The sequence below is a fragment of the Pinus tabuliformis genome, chromosome 6, assembly GCF_031772625.1.
Source record: "Pinus tabuliformis cultivar Carrire ecotype Pingquan chromosome 6, CPIR1, whole genome shotgun sequence".
NCBI classification, from domain to species: Eukaryota; Viridiplantae; Streptophyta; class Pinopsida; order Pinales; family Pinaceae; genus Pinus; species Pinus tabuliformis.
The window spans coordinates 445,684,983-445,704,637 of record NC_142292.1 but is presented as its reverse complement, the minus strand read 5'-3'; the positions used below and the strand labels follow the sequence as shown (position 1 = coordinate 445,704,637).

Genomic DNA, 19,655 nt, shown 5'->3' with positions numbered 1-19,655 from the left:
CTGCTGTCCAAAGGGTAGATTAAGAGACTAAGTGAGACACTACAGAATGATTTATCTTATGCCACTGTCCCAGTTTTTGGAGGGGAAAACAAGAGATTGTATAGAGAAGCACAGTTGGCATACATTATCAGTGATGAGAAGAATCCTACTAATCATGCCATATATGTTGTGGACATCGATTTTGGAGCATGTATTCTCCAAATAGAAGAATCTCAAAAGGCCTCATTGCAGATTAGGAAACCAACAGTTTAGGCCGAGAAAGTGCAAGGAAGTCAAGTTTGGGAGATGTTCTTTGATGGAGCATGTTCCAGGGAGACTGCAGGAGCAGGGGTGGTGCTAGTATCTCTAGAACAAAAAAGCACACAACTGTTTTTTAAGCTGGTTTTTCAAGTCACAAACAATATAGCAGAATATGAAGCTTTGCTATTGGGTCTTAATGCAGCAAAATACAGAGGAATCAAGAATTTGAAGGTGTTTGGAGATGCTGATTTGATCATCCAGCAAGTGAATAAAACATTTCAAGCAAAGCACCCAAGGTTAAAATCATACAGAGATGAGGTATGGAGAATAATAGATTCCTTTGATTATTTCTGTATTTCATATATTCCTAGAGTCCAAAATCAGCTTGTTGATTCCCTTGCTGTGTCTGCTAGTCTATTTATTCCTCCCATGCCTTCTAGACTAGTTTACGAAGTCCAAATGAAATACAAACCATCCTTGCCTGATAATGTCCAGCATTGGAAAGTTTTTAATGATGATGATGAGCTAAATAGGTTTCTGCGAGTCATTGACGAGTTCTCCGAAATGCAAATTGATCAAGAAAATGAAGCCTTGCAAGAAAAACCCCAGTCCCAGCTTAGAAATAAAATTGGTAAAGAGAGCATTGTCCAGCTTCCGAGTAACCATATTCCTAAGGGTTTAATTCCTCTTGAAAGACTGTTTGACCAAAATGATGTACCTTACAAGGCTGCCCAAAAAGAAGATCAATCTGCAGTCTGTAAGCATGATATAGGAAGTCCAGGTCAGCCTAGATATGTAAATTTGTCCACTCATTTGTCAGCTGATCAAAGTACTGAATACTGCAATTTAATGAGGCAATTTGCTGATGTGTTTGCCTGGGAGTATAATGATCTGAAAACATATGATAAGAATATAATCCAGCATAAAATCCCTCTGGAGAAAGATACTATTCCTTTCAAACAGAAGCTGAGACCAATAAATCCTATGCTTCTTCCTCTAATTGAAAAAGAAATTAAGAAATTGCTGGCTGCTAACATTATAGTGCCTCTTAGATATTCCAAATGGGTAGCCAAACTAGTGGTGGAGAGGAAGAAGAGTGGAGAAATCAGACTTTGTGTTGATTTCAGAAATTTAAACAAATTCTCCAAGAAAGACAAGTATCCTCTACCAAAAATGGAGCATTTGTTGCAAAAGGTCTCAGGAGCCAAAGTAATGTCTTTCTTGGATGGTTTTTCAGGCTTTAATCAGATTGTTGTGCACCCAGATGATCAAGAGAAGACTGCGTTCACAACTCCTTGGGGCATTTTTATGTATGCCAAGATGCCTTTTGGATTGATGAATGCCGGAGCCACCTTTCAGAGAGCTATGGACATAGCATTTGTAGGAGAGAAGGATAAATTTGTCCTTATCTACCTTGATGACATAATAGTGTACTCCAGCAGCCATCAAAATCATTTGCAGCATTTGAAAAAAGTGTTTCTAAAGTGCAGAAGGTTTTGGATTTCAGTCAATCCTAAAAAATCTCAATTTGCTTTAGAAGAAGGCAAGTTTTTGGGACATATTGTGTCTGCTGCAGGTGTCCGGATTGACCCAGAAAGAGTAAAAGCAATACAGACTTTGTCTGTCCCTAGATCAAAGAAGGATATCTAGTCCTTTCTAGGTAAAATTAATTTTGGAAGGAGGTTTATCCCAAACTTTGCAGAATTGGTCAAGCATATTACCTCCATGTTGAAGAAAGGAGCAGAGGTGGACTGATATAGCAAGAAAATCATTTGAGTCTATTAAACAAGCTATTATGGAGGCTCCCACATTAATAAGTCCAAATTACAGCAAGGAGTTCCATGTATTCTCATTTGCCTCTGAAGACACCATTGCAACAGTTCTATTGCAGGCAGATGAAGAAGGTTCAGAGCATCTGGTGGCATTTTTCAGCAAAAACTTGAGGGATGTTGAACTGAGGTATGATATTATTGAAAAACATGCATATGCTCTTATTAAATCCTTGAAAGATTTCAGAGTTTATATCTTGCATTCAAAGATAATTGCATATGTACCCTCTGCTGCAATAAAAGATGTCTTAACACAACCTAATGCTGATGGAAGAAGGGAAAAATGGATTGCCAAATTGATTGAATTTAATATAGAATTGAAGCCCACCAAGCTAATCAGAGGTCAGGGTCTTGCCAATTTGTTAGTTGAAGAAAATTGCAGATCTTTGGATATTTATTTCCTGTGCACAATTGCAGAAAAAAGGTCAGGCAAAAAAAGAGGAAGCAACTGAACCAAAAAGAGAGCAGTTAGTGGTTGAAAATATAGCTTCTTGTGATTGGTATTCTGCAATAATTAATTTCTTGCTAAAGCTAGAAATCCCTTCTGAACTTACTCGAAGTCAAGCTAGGACTATAAAGCTTAGGGCAACTAAATATTGCACCAATGAAAATCTGCTCTCCTGGAGGGATCCATCTGGAGTGCTTCTAAGGTGTCTAGACAAAGAACAGTCAATAGAAGTCATGCAACAATTTCATTCCAGCATGTGTGGAGGGTACCATTATTGGAAAACTACAGCCCATAAAATTCTCAGAGCTGGGTACTATTGGCCCACTTTATTTTCTGATGTATTTTCTTTTATTAAATCTTGTGACAGGTTCCAAATATTTGAAGGAAAACAACAGTTAAAGTCTCTGCCCTTAAAACCAATACAGGCAAAATGACCTTTTCAGCAGTGGGGCTTGGATTTTATTGGAGAAATCAATTCACATTCCAGTGGCTAGCACAGGTGGATATTAGTAGACACTGATTATTCCACTAAGTGGATTGAAGCAGTCCCTACCAGGAAGGCTGATCATAATGTGGTCATCAGGTTTTTAACAGAAAATATCTTTACCAGGTTTGGTTGTCTACATAAATTGGTCCCAGACAATGCAGCAGCCTTCAGGGTAAAAGAATTGGTGGAAATGTGTGATTCAATGGGGATTAAACTTGTTCATTCCACCTCGTATTATCCTCAAGGAAATGGTCTGGCAGAATCCTCTAATAAAACCCTGATAAGGATAATTAAGACGCTGTTAGAGGACAATAAAAAGAATTGGGATTCAAAGCTCAAGTATGCACTGTGGGCTGATAGAGTGACCATTAAGAAATCCACGGAGAATTCTCCTTTCAAGCTAGTATATGGCACTGAGGCTGTATTCCCAATTCAGCTAACTCTCTCTGTGGCAAAATTCCTTCAAGAAGAGCAGAATGAAGAAGAAGAAATGGCAAAGAGGATCACTGATTTAGCAGAGGTACATCAGATTAGAGAACAGCTGGTTGAAAAGGCTGCAGCACATCAGAAAAAGATCAAAGATGCCTTTGACAAGAAGGCAAAGACAGATAATTTTCAAGTCGGAGACTTGGTGTTGAAATGGGATGCTCTAAAGGAAAAGACAGGCAATCATGGAAAGTTTGATGTTTTCTGGACAGGGCCTTTCATCATTTCACAGGTTCAAGAGAACAACACCTTCATACTGAAAAGTATGGGAGGAGAAGCAATTTTTGATGGCCTAGTTAATGGGCATTTTCTGAAAAATTATGTTGTTCTTTTGGCCTTAAAAGTTGTAAATATTGTGTTTTAATCAGTTTTAGTATAGATGCAGTAGACTCCATGCCCAATGGAACACTTGAGACCTCACAGGGAGGATCTCATCCCCAGAAGGAGCCAGTGTTAGCTCTGCTATGTTCTTCGACATTTGATGGATTAAAATAGGTGTTGGGCAGTGCTAGTTTTGGTTGTATAAGGCTCACAGAAGTTTTTCCCACTTCCTCCTTCATCCTCCCTATAACTCCATAAAACCCCATTATCACCGTTTTACACCCACATTTAGCTTTAAAGCCTTGTTTCCTTAGCTCCCGAGTGCTGGGTTTAAATGTCATAAAACCCCGACAATGTGACCACGCACCATAACTCTCATTTTCCTTATCACTCCGCTTACACTCTTTAACTCCCCATTCCTCCGTTTTTTGCTAAATTTTTCCATAAACCCTGTTTATATCTTTTTCTTTCGGGTCCCAAGCACAAAGTTAACCATAAGACTGTGGTCATTTAACACCACGTGCATATAACAAATACTATTGGCAGGCCCTTCCTGGTCACATCATGCCCGTTAACTTTTATTCTTTTTACATCGTTTGATCGCAACTCTCGCTCAATCCAACGAAATACACTCCCCATGTCGTCGAAAGCCGCCCGCCCGTTAGATTGTGGGAAAAGCGGTTTCCTCGCCGTAGCGTCTGCCATGCGTCACAAATATGTTGGATCGCGCCCCACGATACGATTACCACCTTTTCCCGGGAGCGGTGCAGGGAAACTGCTTACATCCATCCAGTACGATCCCCGCTCGCTAACACTCTCGCATCTCTACCGCCCGTCAGCCATCGGATCTGCCTGACCACGATCCGACGGTCCAAGTTCTTCCCGCGCATGTGCCTTCCGATAGCCCGCATAACCCGATCTCCGCCGTCCAATTTGTCAGATCCAACGGCTTATATTCAATTGCGCCTTTGTGTCTTCCCATCGCCTCCCACCATCAGATCTCGGCCGTCTGTCTGAGCCATCCAACAACTAGCGTTTGTTCTTAGCTCCTCGTTTGTTTTCAACGGAGTTTTCGTGTTTTTGGTAATCCTATGCACGCAAAGAAGAAGGGACCCATGATTCAATAATCTGCACATTAAATCCTCAGCTACCACATTTAAAGCGCAGCACGGCCAAGGACGAGAAGGACAACCTTGAGTAGATAAACACGGCATTTCACATGTTCATGAAGTACAACATAGCAGCAGAAAGGTCATTTTGTTCATTAAAACAATCAAATTGTATCAAAGACCATATCTGATAGTAAATGTGGTGGGTGGCCAGTTATGACCCCTCCATGCATAGCTCAGTAGAGTAATTTTGTAAACAAACTCCATATATACCCAAAAGCAAGATGTACTGAGGGTTGATGGTTGATGAATGTTATTTTGATGTAAGCTTCAACTTTTGGAAACTGTAACTACTGTGATACCTGCAGCATCTGGTTTTCATTTTCAGCTAATACAAGCTTCTTTTGTTGTCAATTGCTCACTTTCCACTTCTTCTTTGTTCCAGGTTGTTCCTGTTATGCATTGTTCATGTGCTCTTGATGTTTAGCATTAGAGGGGTTGTCATCCCACCTCTGTGTTAAAATCTAGTTAGTATTATTGAATGTGTATGCAGGTTTCTGTTGTTTTAATGCTAGAGAGATGTCATCCTATCTGTGCATTAGAAAATAGATTTACAGACCTTTTTACTGGTTGTAGCTGGCCATCACAGGGTCCTGTGCATCTGCTGGTGTGATCAGTATTCTCCACTATCACATTTTCCTTAAACTGTGAGTAATTGGTGGTCTAAAGCCTTGTACTCTGGGGGTGTTCACCCATGTCTGGGGTTAAGCATAGTAGAAGTGGTTATCTGGCTTGAATATGCAGCATTTCATTCATTCATCCACCATTTTCCAACATTTTTGTTGAGTTTGTAATGTTCCCGAGCATCTCTGATATACAACCTAGGAGAGGTTCTTGGGGTGACAACATGGATATTTCATCATCAGGATCAGTTTTGCATTCCAATAATTTTCGTAAAATAGGGTTATTATTGAGTTTGTTTAAATTAATTACATTTAAAGTGTTATTCTAAGAGGTATATTTGACAAAACACTTTAACTTGTAATAGCGTGTTGGAACTGAAACAAAAATTTATATAGGATGGGATGGCGAAAAGTGGATTTTAGTAGCCAGAGAAATGATGGTGACTAATTTACCATTTTTCTGGATTAAAAAGTGACTTTAATTAGTCACTTAATTAAATAAAAGGAGGGAAAAGAGCTAAATGGAGAAAAAACCAATAATAAAATAAAGGCTTCTAGAAGGATCCATCAGATCTATAAAAGGAGGAGAAGCAAGCCATTTGGGGATATCTTGGTTTGGTTGATCATTGTTGTAGTGAGGGTTGGAGAATGAAGTTTCTAGGTCCAACTAAGCCCTAACATAGAATCCCTCGGGTTTACTAATTTGTGTTGGACAAAAACCTAACACCCTTGAGGAGATTCCATCCAAAATTTTTACATAGCTTCAACAACAACTAGAGATCATATATGTAGTAGATTTGAAGTTGGAGTGAGGATCATCTAGATTCTCAACTTGGGCATCATTGTCATCTATAGTATTTTGGAGGCTAGGTTCAGCTTGTAGAAGATTATCTAGTGGTCGTCTTTCTCTCAGCTAATTCTAGCTATTGTACTGATCTATTATATCATTATTAATAAAGTTTATTTGTAGTATTTCTTATGTGTTTCTAAGTTCCATGTTGTAAATCTATTTCATTTTTCGTAATTTCATGGTGCTTTCTCTGTTATTGTCTGGAGGAATTTATGATTAATTTTTTATTAAAACGGTTTCTGGAAAAATTATACTTCGACATATTAAATCAATCTATCACAAATGAATTTGTTCATCCTGGACTCCCAAAATCAGCGAACAATCAAATGGTTAAGTATGCCTATTGTTGTCCACTATTCTTTCAGTTGATGTGGTCTAAACTTTTGATATTTATAGGAGTTGGAGGGTAACTTTCTGGCACCACTAGTGTTAGGGATCTTTTTCTTTGTAAAAGGAGTATGCACCCTGAAATTCAGCATGAAATTCTTGTTAATATGAATATTGCAAAAGACCCAGTGGACCCGAAGAATATGAAAGGTATTTATGTAATGTGATGTTCTTGGGGGACCCCCTACATTGGTGAAACTGACCGCTCAACTAATCAAAGAATTCAAGAGCACACAAATGACATCAAACATGAGAGAACCCACTCCTCAATTTTAACAGAACATGTGGAAAATACGAAACATTAGATATGCATTGAAGAGGCCCAGGTCATTGCTAAGCGATGAGCCTTAATATTGCAACAAGAATGTTGCAACTCTCAAGGCTACCAACTTTATTTATCAATCCCGGGCTTGTACAAACTTACGAGGTATCAACACTATATGTGCAACATACAATGTGTCATTATTTTGTTGTCATGATATAATGGAGTGAATGTAATGAAATCAAATCCTAAACAAATTGCATAAATGGAAATGTTAGATTGAAAATAAATTAATCCTAGGCAAGAACAACAATTTATGATTGAAATCCTAAGAGCATGAATTCAAATAAATAGGCCTAATATACTTTTTAAAAAGGCATATCCTAATTGGTGTTCTATTCTTCCTCAAAAATGGATTTAGATCCTAGGATTTATGATTCAAACCTAAGAGACAAAAACCAAACGTTTTGAGCAAATCTGGTCAATTTTGCACGTGCTAAATGAGTGCTACAGGAAGTTACAATGTTTGCCGCAAGAAGTTATAGGTTTGCTACAAGAAGATATAATTCATTGAATGACCAAGTAAATCAAATCCAAATGGGATGGGACAAATTTTGTTATTGAATAGGATGTCTTAGGTCTCCATTCCAAGTGGAATCACTCAAAAATACCCATGTTAACACGTGCTAAAAAATAACAGAAAATTATTAGTCTAAAATCTAGAAATTCGAGAACTAGTGAGTTAGTTAATTTATCAAATGCATAATCTAATCAAGTGCAAATGAAATGGGGTAAATTTTGTTATTAACTTGAATGTTTTAATGATCTAATTCAGGTGGAATAAACTCAAATGAAGCTCATTAGCATGTTCTGAAAAATAACAGATAATTACTACTATTTGCTACAAGGGACTTCCAGAATATTTTAGATTTGTGAATAAGCAAACTAATTCAAGTAGTTCAATGATTACTGTGACCTTTCATAGTTGTTTCAAGGATGAAATCATGTTTATGACCCTGCGAAAAAACTCACTTCAACCATTTAACCCAATCCCACAAAAAGAAATCATCAATACTAAATGCGTAAATAGGAAAAACAAGAACACAGATGCATGTGAATAAGAAATGAAAAGAAGAAAAGTAAATTATACAAAAGGGCTTTGAGGTTCTTGGGATGGCCAAGCCCAAGAATACTCAGTCCTATGAAGGAGACCAAACTTTAGAAGCTAAAAATGACACCACTCTTCATTATTTGAATCAATATAAGTACATCCCTATTAGAAATGAAAGTGGAACGGCAAAAATACAAGTTTTCTCCACAAGAAGACTAAGAAAAACTCACCCTTAGAGGCAAATTCAAATTGATACTTCTAAAAATTGATGAGGAACATTCTCCTTGAAAGGAAGAAGTTTTCCCCTCTAAAATCCCTCAAATAGTGGATCTGGTTCCCAACACTAGGAATCTGCATTAAATGACATGGAACAAATTCATAGATTTTTTCAATCATTGGAGCTCCAAAATTTGAGCAATAATTTCATAATATCTTGTTGATTTATTATCCAATATTGATCCTCCTGTAATAGGGAACAAGTTCCTAGATTATCTCATCCTCCAAATCTTCATAATTTTCCCAATATTCTACAAAAATAAATAATATTGTGCACAAATATGAAATCATTTCTAAGCCTTCATAATCAACATATTAAAGCTAGAAAACATTATTAAGCGTAGAAGTAGAGGTTTAATATAGCGTTCAAGTGCCTAAGAAAGGCTAGATGGGCCTTAATTTATGTCTAATTTATTGGTTTATCACTAGGATTAATCATTTTGATTACTGAAAGTTTAGGGAGGCCATAGAGATTGAAAGGAGACTAAAATATCTAATAGAGACGATGGCTAAAAAATTAGTAGTTGTTTGGTCTCTGCACTTTCCTCTTAATGATTCTATATTTATCTTTGAGTATTTATATATTTAATTTTTTTACTTATTTATTTATCAAATTCTATTTATAAGATGCCTAAGAAATGCTAGATGGGCCTTAATTTATGTCTAATTTATTGGTCCATTACTAAGATTAATCATTTTGGTCACTGAAAGTTTAGGGAGGCCATAGAGATTGAAAGGAGATTAAGTCATCTAAATAGAGACGATGGCTAGAAAATTAGTAGTTGTTCGGTCTCTCCACTTTCCTCTTGATAATTCTATATTTATCTTTAAGAATTTATATATTTATTTTTTTACTTATTTATTTATCGAATTCTATTTATATTCTTATTATTTTTCTATATTCTATCTCTTTCTTTTTTTTAATTTAATTTATTAATTAATTTTAGTTTTCATCATTTTTTAGTTATTTTATTTTTATATTTTTATACTTTGAGTTTTAAATTTTTTTATTATCTTCTTTTAGTAGCCATTTAGTTATTCGTAGTATTCCCCTTTCTTAACTTCTTACTTCTTTCTTTTAATTTTTTTTTTTATCGCCATTTAGTTATTCATAGTATTCCCCTCTCTTAACTTGTTATTCTTTTGACCTCCTTTCCTTTAAAACCTATTATTGTTTGTCTTTTCCTTTAATCTTGATTTATTTTTCTTTTGACCTCTTTTCCTTTATTTTTATATATATGTATTCATAAATTCTTTTAATAATTCTTGTTTGCTTAATATATTTACTTTTATTACTTCTTTAACTTTTTTATAAAAAACTAAATAAGATATTTAGTCAAAACTAAATATTTATTCATTTACTCAAAACTAAATATTTGTTCATTTACTCAAAACTAAATGAAATATGTATTTATTTAGTCAAAACCAATATTTTTATATTTATGTGTTTCAAATCTTAATATTTATTTATAGATTTATTTAGTCTAATCATATTTATTTTTATTTAAAACTTGAATAAATAAACAAAAATAAATAAAATATTTATTTAGTTAGTAAAAAATTTATTTATTTAGTGCAAATATACCTATTTATTAAGCCACTAAATATCTACTTATTTATTTGACCTTAGTTTATCCAATTAAATATTTATTCAAAATTAAATATTTACTTAACCTTAGTTTATCTAATTTTGAACTTAATGTATTATTTAAGTATGACCAAAAAATTTAATATATTTAATTTTAGATATTTTTATTTAATTCAAGAATTATAATTAAATATTCTTTATTAATAAATAACAATTTCTTGTCAAAACCATGGGTATTTAATGTGTTAATCTGATGTCATGATCTAATTCTCCATCTTCTTGTCCTCGTGATGAACCATGAGTATTTAATGTGATCTTCTTCGGAAAATTTATTGTAATCAAGATATAGATCACAGAAGTCTAAATTCTGATATTAATAATATTGTTATATTGTAAGTTTATTGGAAGCATTAAGTTTAATTTTAAAAAAGTTATAAAATTAAATTGAAATAAAATATTTTGATTTTGAAATTTACAAGTTAGTAATATCCATTATAAAATAAATTGGGTGAATATCCATGGTTAAGAATGGTTAGATTCTGACATTCAAAATTTAATTCTCTACGTTGTTATCCCTATTTAATTTTCCATTTTGTCCGGATGATGATCCATGGGTATTTAATGTGTTAATCTGATGTCATGATCTAATTCTCCATCTTCTTGTCCTCATGATGAACCATGAGTATTTAATGTGATCTGCTTCGGAAAATTTATTGTGATCAAGATATAGATCACAGAAGTCTAAATTTTGATATTAATAATATTGTTATATTGTAAGTTTATTGGAAGCATTAAGTTTAATTTTAAAAAAGTCATAAAATTAAATTGAAATAAAATATTTTGATTTTGAAATTTACAAGTTAGTAACATCCATTATAAAATAAATTGGGTGAATATCCATGGTTAAGAATTTCGTTATATAGTAAGTTTATTATAAGCATTAAGTTTTAATTTAAAAAATACTATAAAATTAAATTAAAATAAAATATTTATAAAATATTTTGATTTTGAAATGAGCTATGGTTTTTGAGCATGATAAACTATAGTATTGTAAGTAATTATTTTAATTTATATGGTAAAATGGATATTAATTTATAACTATTATTTATATGTTATATATTTTAATGTGATATGTAAATTATGATTTTCTTTTATTTAAAAAAAACTTTGTAATTTTATTAATTAAGAAAAACTTACAATATAAAAAAATTATATATATATATATATATATATATATATATATATATATATATTACATTTAATATGTAACATCTAACATCCAATGCCTACACATCTCCTCTATATTGGTTTATAAAGCACTAGTCAACTCTACCATTCAAATTCAATAATTTAGAAATAGACATATATAGAGAATAACCATTTCATTGTAAATAATGTCATATATATATATATATGAATCTAAAACCATTCAAATTCAACAATTTGGAGAGAACCATATATGATATTTAATATTTTTATTGTAAAATGGTTATGGATCATCATTAACTTTTATCTCAACACAAAAGAAATGAACATTATTATTATTATATAAGCGCTACGTAGTTAACTGGTACTTGTCCCTTAGTTTAAATATAGTTAAATTAAAATACTAAGAATAACACTACCTTTTGGTAATGTTTTAAAATCTTAATGAATTATATTTTCTCATCCAAAACAAATGTTATTATCAATTTTCTCAAAGAAAAATGAAAAGTTCTCAAACAATTTTTTATGTGTGTTAATTATGATTTATTAAATAAAATTATAAATTTTCCTTGAAATTAATGATAATAATTAAATTTATCTAATTTTAAAGTACTATAAAACATGAAAAATTTTAAATACAGATTAATACAGATTGTACACATTATTAATGTTTTTTTGGCTACCAAATATTTTTATTTAAACAAATATACTTATAAATCTAAATTGTATATAATATTTATTATTAACATGAAATAAATATTCATCAAATTATATAATTTTAGGGTGTTTAATATAAAATAATATTATTAATATTCATAAATTTCCAAATATATATTTATCGAAGGAAGAAAGCTAACACTATCATGGTGATTTCAATTTTAGGGTGTTTAATATAAAATAATATTATTAATATTCATAAATTTCCAAATATATATTTATCGAAGGAAGAAAGCTAACACTATCATGGTGAATTCCCCCAAAACACGGGAAACCATGTATGGGATGATTTATTAGCCATATCCATGCGATTTCCTCCATCACAAGGAGCACATAGGGAAAATGGATGTGTCTATTAATTTGATTTTTTTTGGTCTCCGAGTGAAGGTAATGATTATTAAAGTATTCGTTTATTGAGGCGGAGGAATTGTTTGAAAAGTGAAGGTAATGATTATTAAAGTAGTTGTTTATTGAGGCAGAGGAATTGTCTCGACTATCAAAAGTGAATTGTCTGGACAAAGGTAATGATTATCAAAGGAATTGTCTAGGGAGACCGAGGAATTGTTTCGAAGACCAAAAGTGAGGAATTGTCTCGACGACCAAAAGTGAATTTGGTAATGATTATTAAAGGATTTGTCTAGGGAGATCGAGGAATTGTTTCGACGACCAAAAGTGAATTGACTCCACGATAAAAAAAAATGGTCGGAATTTGGGCAAAAAAATTCCAATTTTTTTTGTAAAAGCAGTGTTTGAATAATGTTTTTGAAATTTTAAAATTTAATAATTGTCACTTAAATTTACAAAAATCCTTTAGATTACAACTGAAATTTTCGTAACGGACAAAAACAACAATCTCTTTAGACTACGACATTATTAAAGCTGGACAGGAGAGCAAGTCGAGAAAAGTTGATAATTAATGCAATAATTTCGTTCTTCAATAATTACGTGTTGGTTATTAAAGCACACGTAAAATTTAGATCTGATTCTCATAAACAATTAGTTAATTAAATATTCTTGGAGGGTAATTCAAGAGTTGATAATTAATATAATACCTTCGTTTTTTAATGACACAGTAGGTTAATTAAATGTAAAATGTAGATCCAATCTTTATATCAAATAAACCAACTATTTAAATAATTCCTTCAACATTGCATGCAAGAAATAGTAGAGAAAAAGTTCCATGTCGGATCGAAAGTATGAGGGTTTGCATTGAAAAGTAAGCAACAAACAAGTAAACAACAGACATTTGTCAGATGGTTGTCTCAATAAATTATTGAAGAGAGTTTTAGATGTACTGATTAGTTTGGAGGAAATATTATGGGTAATTAATCCGTATTGATTTATCTTAAATAAATTCCAATTTTGATGATAGATAGACATTTTACCCTGGCTTTTATATATATTACGAGTCTAGTACATACAAATTCAAGTATAGACATCTTTACATATTATGGTTCGTTTTTATATATATTAAAAGTCTAGTACATACAAATTGACCAATAAACATCCTTACATATCATATTGGACCGTAGAATAAGTCTCTCAACTCAATATAATTGCAATATCATCCAAGCAATGTGTTATAATTATAAAACAAAATGTGAACAATGCAAACCAATCATATTTAAAAAAAAAATTAAATATTATTAAATAATAATAAATTTTAATATATAAAATGAAACTATCACATACCTACAAATTTTTTAGTTAAATCAATGCAAAACTTAATATGAGGTTATATAATAAAAACATAGTGCATCCATGCAACAAAATAAGGTAAAGATAGAATTTAAAGTAATTATTAACCAATCATATTTTAAAAAAATGAATTTAAGTATAATTAAATAATAATAAAATTTAGTATATAAAGTGAAACTATCGTATACCTAATCAATGCAAAATCTAATATGTAATATCAGGGTATATAATAAAAACATAGTGCAAAACTAAAGTAAAGATGGAATTTAAAGTAATTGTTAAAAAATTTCAATATTTTTTGTAATATTTTTTTGTTGGATATCATTTTTTTGGATTCAATTCCATTAAGTAATTCATCTATGACCATTTTCATGAGAGGTAGTCGTAACTGACTAATTTTTCATGATTTTTTAATAGTCCACTTAGCATTCATTACATTATATCGAGTGATGTCTACTTTAATTATAATAAGTTTTCTATTATTTTTTCAATATTTTAAATTGATTTAAATATATATATATATATTTTAATTGATTTAAATTTAAGTGTTTTTAAGTATTTTTTTTAAACATCTCATCTGATGAGAATTTTTCTTAGAATAACATTTCCAAAATAAAAATAAAAAAACAATTAGGATTACACTGCCCTCCCTGGAATAAGCTCAGTCTTTATTCCTTCATTTGGAGTGTTGTTTTTGTTATCTGCTATATGGGTTTTATATGGTTTTTATCTTCTGTGCTTTCCATTTTGGACGATTCATCGGCTGCGGCCTCTCTTCTTTTGTCCAGGCTCTTCATGTGGATTATCTGGACTTATATATTTTATATGTGGACTCTTATGCTTTTCATTTTCTCATGGACCAATATTTTGATGGTCCGGTTTTGATGGACAGAGTCTCCATCGATACACATGTAGAATGTATCTAGATCATTATATTTTCTTAATATAATCCATCATGATTTTCTCTCTGAAAAAAAAAAACTGCCCTTACTTCAATATAAACTATCTGTATCATCATCCTTAACAAAGGAAACGCATACCAATCAAATTGCAGGACTAATTACACATGGTAAAGAAGCCAGATATTTATTCTTTCCAATCAAATTATATGATTAAATAGGATTATTGAAACGACAAACTTGGTAAGTAATCTCTTTACCATAAAAGTTTAAATTTTTTTAGATGGCTAAACTAATATATAATAAAAAAATTAATTTAAATAATAACAATTAAAATTTCATTTTATCTGATAGATTTGAGAAAATAAATAAATAAATCACACTAAAAACAATTTCAATAAATAAAAATCACACTAAAAACAACTCCAATAAATACTGTAAAAGTCAAATAAATTTATCTAACGGATTCGAAAAAAAAATAAAAATAAATAAATCACACTAAAAACAACTTCAATAAATAAAAATCACACTAAAAACAACTCCAATAAATATTGTAAAAGTCAAATAAATGAAACATAATAAATATTGTAAAAGTCAAATAAGTGAAACTTACCTCGTCAATGTGAGGAGCCAGACATTTATAAAACTGAGCGTTTGGTAAGGGTCTGAAAATTGCTGAGAGAACCCTGATTTGCCTCACTCCGGTAAAAATGATCTGTGATGTCCATCAAAACATCATATAACATGTTCTGCGTAAATCAATGGTGTTGTTCACTTCCTCAGTTTACAATACGATGACAGCAAGTGGAAATGCCACAACATTTAAACACCTGTGTAAAGACGGCCGTTTGAGGGAGGCGCTCTACACTTTGAATGCTACACAAGACCGTGCAGACTCTTATGCCTACGTCTCCCTTTTGAAGGCCTGCATTCAGAACAAAGCTTTACAAGACGGTACGCTCGTCCAGGCCCACATCGACAAGAGGGGATTTAATGCAAACAAGCTTCTTAGCAACACGCTTCTCAACTTGTATGTCAAGTGCGGGAATCTGGAGCACGCTCGCAGAGTTTTTGATCGAATGCCCGAGCGAGATGTTTGTTCTTGGACTGTCATGATTGCGGCTTACTCGCGCCATGGATCCCCGGAGGAGGCATGGTCGCTCTTCCATGAGATGCCAAAAACAGGGATTCAACCCAATCAGTTCACCTTTTCCAGCGTTCTTTTAACATGTGCCAACATGGCATCTCTGGAACAGGGGGTAGAGATTCATCAGCAAATAACAAGAAGTGGGTTTGAGTCTGATGTGGTGGTGGCCACTGCCCTTGTAGATATGTATGCAAAATGTGGGAGTATAGAGAAGGCGCGTGAATTGTTTGACAAAATGCATCAACCAGATATTGTGTCATGGAACGCCATGATCACAGGATATGCACAGAATGGACTTGTGAATGAAGCCCTGAAGCTCTTTAAGCAAATGCCTGAAAGAGACGCGTTCTCATGGACAGGAATGATTGCAGGATATGCGCAGAATGGACTTCTAGAGGAAGCACTGAAACTCTTCAATGAGATGCCTCATCGAACTGTGGTCTCATGGAATGCCATGATTTCAGGGCTTGCGCATCACGATCGCGGCACAGAGGCCCTGAAGCTTTTTGAACAAATGCAATCAGCAGGTGTAAAGCCAAACTCGAATACCTTTGTGGTTATTCTCCCAGTTTGTGCCAATTTGGCTGTTCTGGAACAGGGTATGCAAATTCACGAAAAGATAATGCGATATGGGTTTCAGTCTCATGTTCCTGTCGCGAATGCCGTAGTAGACATGTATGCAAAATGCGGTTGCATAAAGAAGGCACGTGAAGTGTTTGACGAAATGCCTCAACGAAATGTTGTGTCTTGGACGACCATGATTGTAGCATACGCCATGCATGGCTTTGGCAGGGAAGCTCTTGTACTCTTTGAGCAGATGATAGAAGATGGCATGATGCCAGACAATATCACGTTCGTTGGTGTTCTGACTGCTTGTAGCCGTGCAGGTCTGGTGAATGAAGGCTATGGGTATTTCAATCAGATGATTAGAAAGTACAACATCTTGCCTATTTTGGAGCACTATAGATGTATGGTTGATCTTCTTGGACGTGCTGGGCATTTGGATGAAGCCCTTGATTTTATCAATGGAATGCCCTTAAAACCCGATGCTGTCTTGTGGATTTGTTTGCTCAGTGCCTGTAGACTGCATAATAATGTAAAGCTTGCAGAATGCGCAGCAGAACACATATCTGAATTGGATCCTCAGAATACTGCACCTTACGTGCTTCTTTCGAACATCTATGGTGCAGCTGGCAGGTGGAGTGACATTGCAAAGTTGCGGAAAATGATGAAAGATAGGGGCCTTAAAAAGACACCTGGATGCAGTTGGATTGAGGTCAACAATCAGGTACATGCTTTCTTTGTAGGAGATGGAATAGATGCAAAACTTCAAAATGCAATACAAAATGGCTAAACAAAGCTGGATAGCTGCCTTGGGGATGAAGATGGCATGGTATGTTCTGAGATTTGCATGGAATGGTGTTGATAACGAACAAATTCTTTTCCACCAGAAGGGACAGCTAGCAACTGAAATTGGCTGGCTAGTACTTATATCCCTTCAAAATCTATGAGCATCAGTGACAGCTATTGGGCAAGTGAGTTCTCTACTTTTTGCACAACAAATTGCTATAACGGATGCCAATTATTACCATCATTTCAAGGATGGATAGTTTTCTTGGGAAAATTATTGATGTTGTTATTTGAAGCAAGCTATAAAAGATCGTCGGTGTATTTCCTCTTTGCATGATGGTAGCATTCAATTACTTCTGTTTATTGGACCAGATCGACCATGTTGCCTTGGAGGTTATATCATCCAAGGGATATCATCATTTTGGCTGTGTATTGAAGAGGGTTATAAATTTATCCAGGTATTGGTTTCTCTTACGAGGAGAGGAGATGTCAACAATTGTTTAAAGAAGGGGGTTGTAAATTTTCCCAAACCCTTTTTGAATAAATCTGAAGCTGACAGGTATTGGTTTCTTTTACGAGGAGAGGTGTCAACTACATTTTAGAGAATACCAATTTATTTGTGTAGAAGATGTGTATCCTAGGATTGTTGGTGGTTCCTACGGATATTAATAACCCCTCTTCCCTGAGACAGATTAGAGCTCAAAGAGGTTTCTATCATTTTCTAGTTTTACGGAGAGACTCAAAACATATTTGAAAATTTACAACACTTCTATGATCAGGTAGATTGCAGCTCCAACAATTTCTATCACAGTCATTTTTATGGGGATGATTTACAACTCAATAGCTATGGTGGCGAGAAAAATTAAAGCCTTTTTATCGAGAAAATCACATTTCCTGAAACGTAATGCATAGAACAAGCATCACGTTACACCTACTTTTATGGAGAGTTTACCTTTTCTGTAACACATTGCATTGAAGAACGCTCACATGATTCTTTATTTCTTGGTTTTCAAAGCGTGTCCCTTGTTTCATTAATTTTATTTGTGAACACTATTTTTAGTTAAAAAAAACTATTAAAAATCACAATCCCCTTTCTGACTTGCAGTCAATAAGCTTCTCTGGGGACTAGTGAACAGTTGGGTGGTCCAACTTCAAGTTAAGGTTAACCTTCATTTGACATTACTGGTTCTTACATAAACAAGAAACAACGGCCTTACTGGTCAAAACTTGAAAAGAGGACATAGCATTAGTTTAATGTTTAATAAACCTCATAAAAATACTTATTTTTATTTTTATTTTTATTTTTGTTAAGTTTGGCAGGACCATTCCATTTTCTATTAAACACTGCGAAATTTACACCACAAAGATTGACTAGGTGGCCTTAACTTGCCCCGAAGGGAAACCAAGTCTGTTAGCCACCTGTCTGCATTGTAAGCCATCCAAAAAAAGTCTTAATCTCTCTAGCCAAGTTAGATATGTTTCTGTTTCATGTTCATACACTACATAACTATCTAAACTGATATTTGCATCACAGAAATTAAAAGCTATCCGCATAAAGCAAAAATATGCATAGGTAAGAGTCTACCCCTTCTGTTCCACCAAGGCGGATTCAACAAGTGCCAGATCCTTGGCGGATGCCCCAGGCATGTCATTTAGTTCTAGTATGCAAGGGATGTGGCGGTCAATTCTATCCAGTTTGAGCTCTTGTTTATGGAGTTGGAAGAGGATTTTCTGCAAATCCTGTTTGTAACTTGGCATACCTGGAGTGTCACTGGCATTCCCACATAAATTTGTTCCATTGCTTTGCCTAATAAACTCTTCATTAACCAATAAAGGTAAAGAGTTTTTTTAAACTGTGTAATTCTTCCTCGGGTGTTGCTCGGATCCGGGACTAAGGTCCTCCAATTGTCCATTTCTTCCTCTGTCTCACTACCTTGTTTTATTTCCTCCTCCCACTCTTCTAACAGTTTCTGGATTCCTGCATCCGTCCCCTCACGGTAAGCCTCCGCCGCTTCAGTGATAAGGTGTTCTATCGACTTCCTGCCCCTTCGTGGTTCTGACATGCTTGGGTGTTTGTCTTTCCTAGGTGTCGAGCCTTTCCTACCACAACCATGTCCCATCGCAGCTCGAGCCATGTCCAACTTTCCTGAACCCTGGTGACAACAATGGTTTGTTAAACCAAAACAAAGCATTGCATTTTGAACCCTTTTTTGAATTGTTTTTCCAACGTTATGCACCACCCCCTGATTCTCCTCTCCTCTTGCTCTCTCAGCCTCAACGCTGAGGTGGTCCTTAGACTGAGCCCGACAATGGGGAGGTCCATAGACCAAGCCCGTTGTCGCTCCCCTTTTCCAAGCCCCATACCTTTCATTCACATGCAAGTCAACCTTCCCTTGCCTCGGCCATTCTCACAGTCCCCTCCTTCTCTTTACAGTTTGCTAGGAATAAATCAAGTCCCTTTCCCCCTCTGCCCGGGAATTAATAGTGTTGCCTCTCAGTTCCACCCAAGTAGGTTTCCATTTTGGGTCTCTGGCCTTGCCATCGGTCTGAAAGGAATTTTG

The 19,655-nt window shown here is 34.1% G+C and overlaps 1 pseudogene across 2 annotated transcripts; it reads left to right on the top strand.

The window, feature by feature from the left end:
• The first annotated feature begins 15,205 nt into the window (after positions 1 to 15,205).
• On the top strand, positions 15,206 to 17,985 carry LOC149259219 (pentatricopeptide repeat-containing protein At2g13600 pseudogene; annotated as a pseudogene). Of its 2 annotated transcripts, XR_016246986.1 has the most exons (2): positions 15,206 to 17,279; positions 17,467 to 17,985. The product of XR_016246986.1 is annotated as a pentatricopeptide repeat-containing protein At2g13600 pseudogene, transcript variant X2 (transcript). The 2 variants fall into 2 exon arrangements; XR_016246984.1 differs by having other exon boundaries at positions 15,206 to 17,486.
• Positions 17,986 to 19,655: the final 1,670 nt, after the last annotated feature.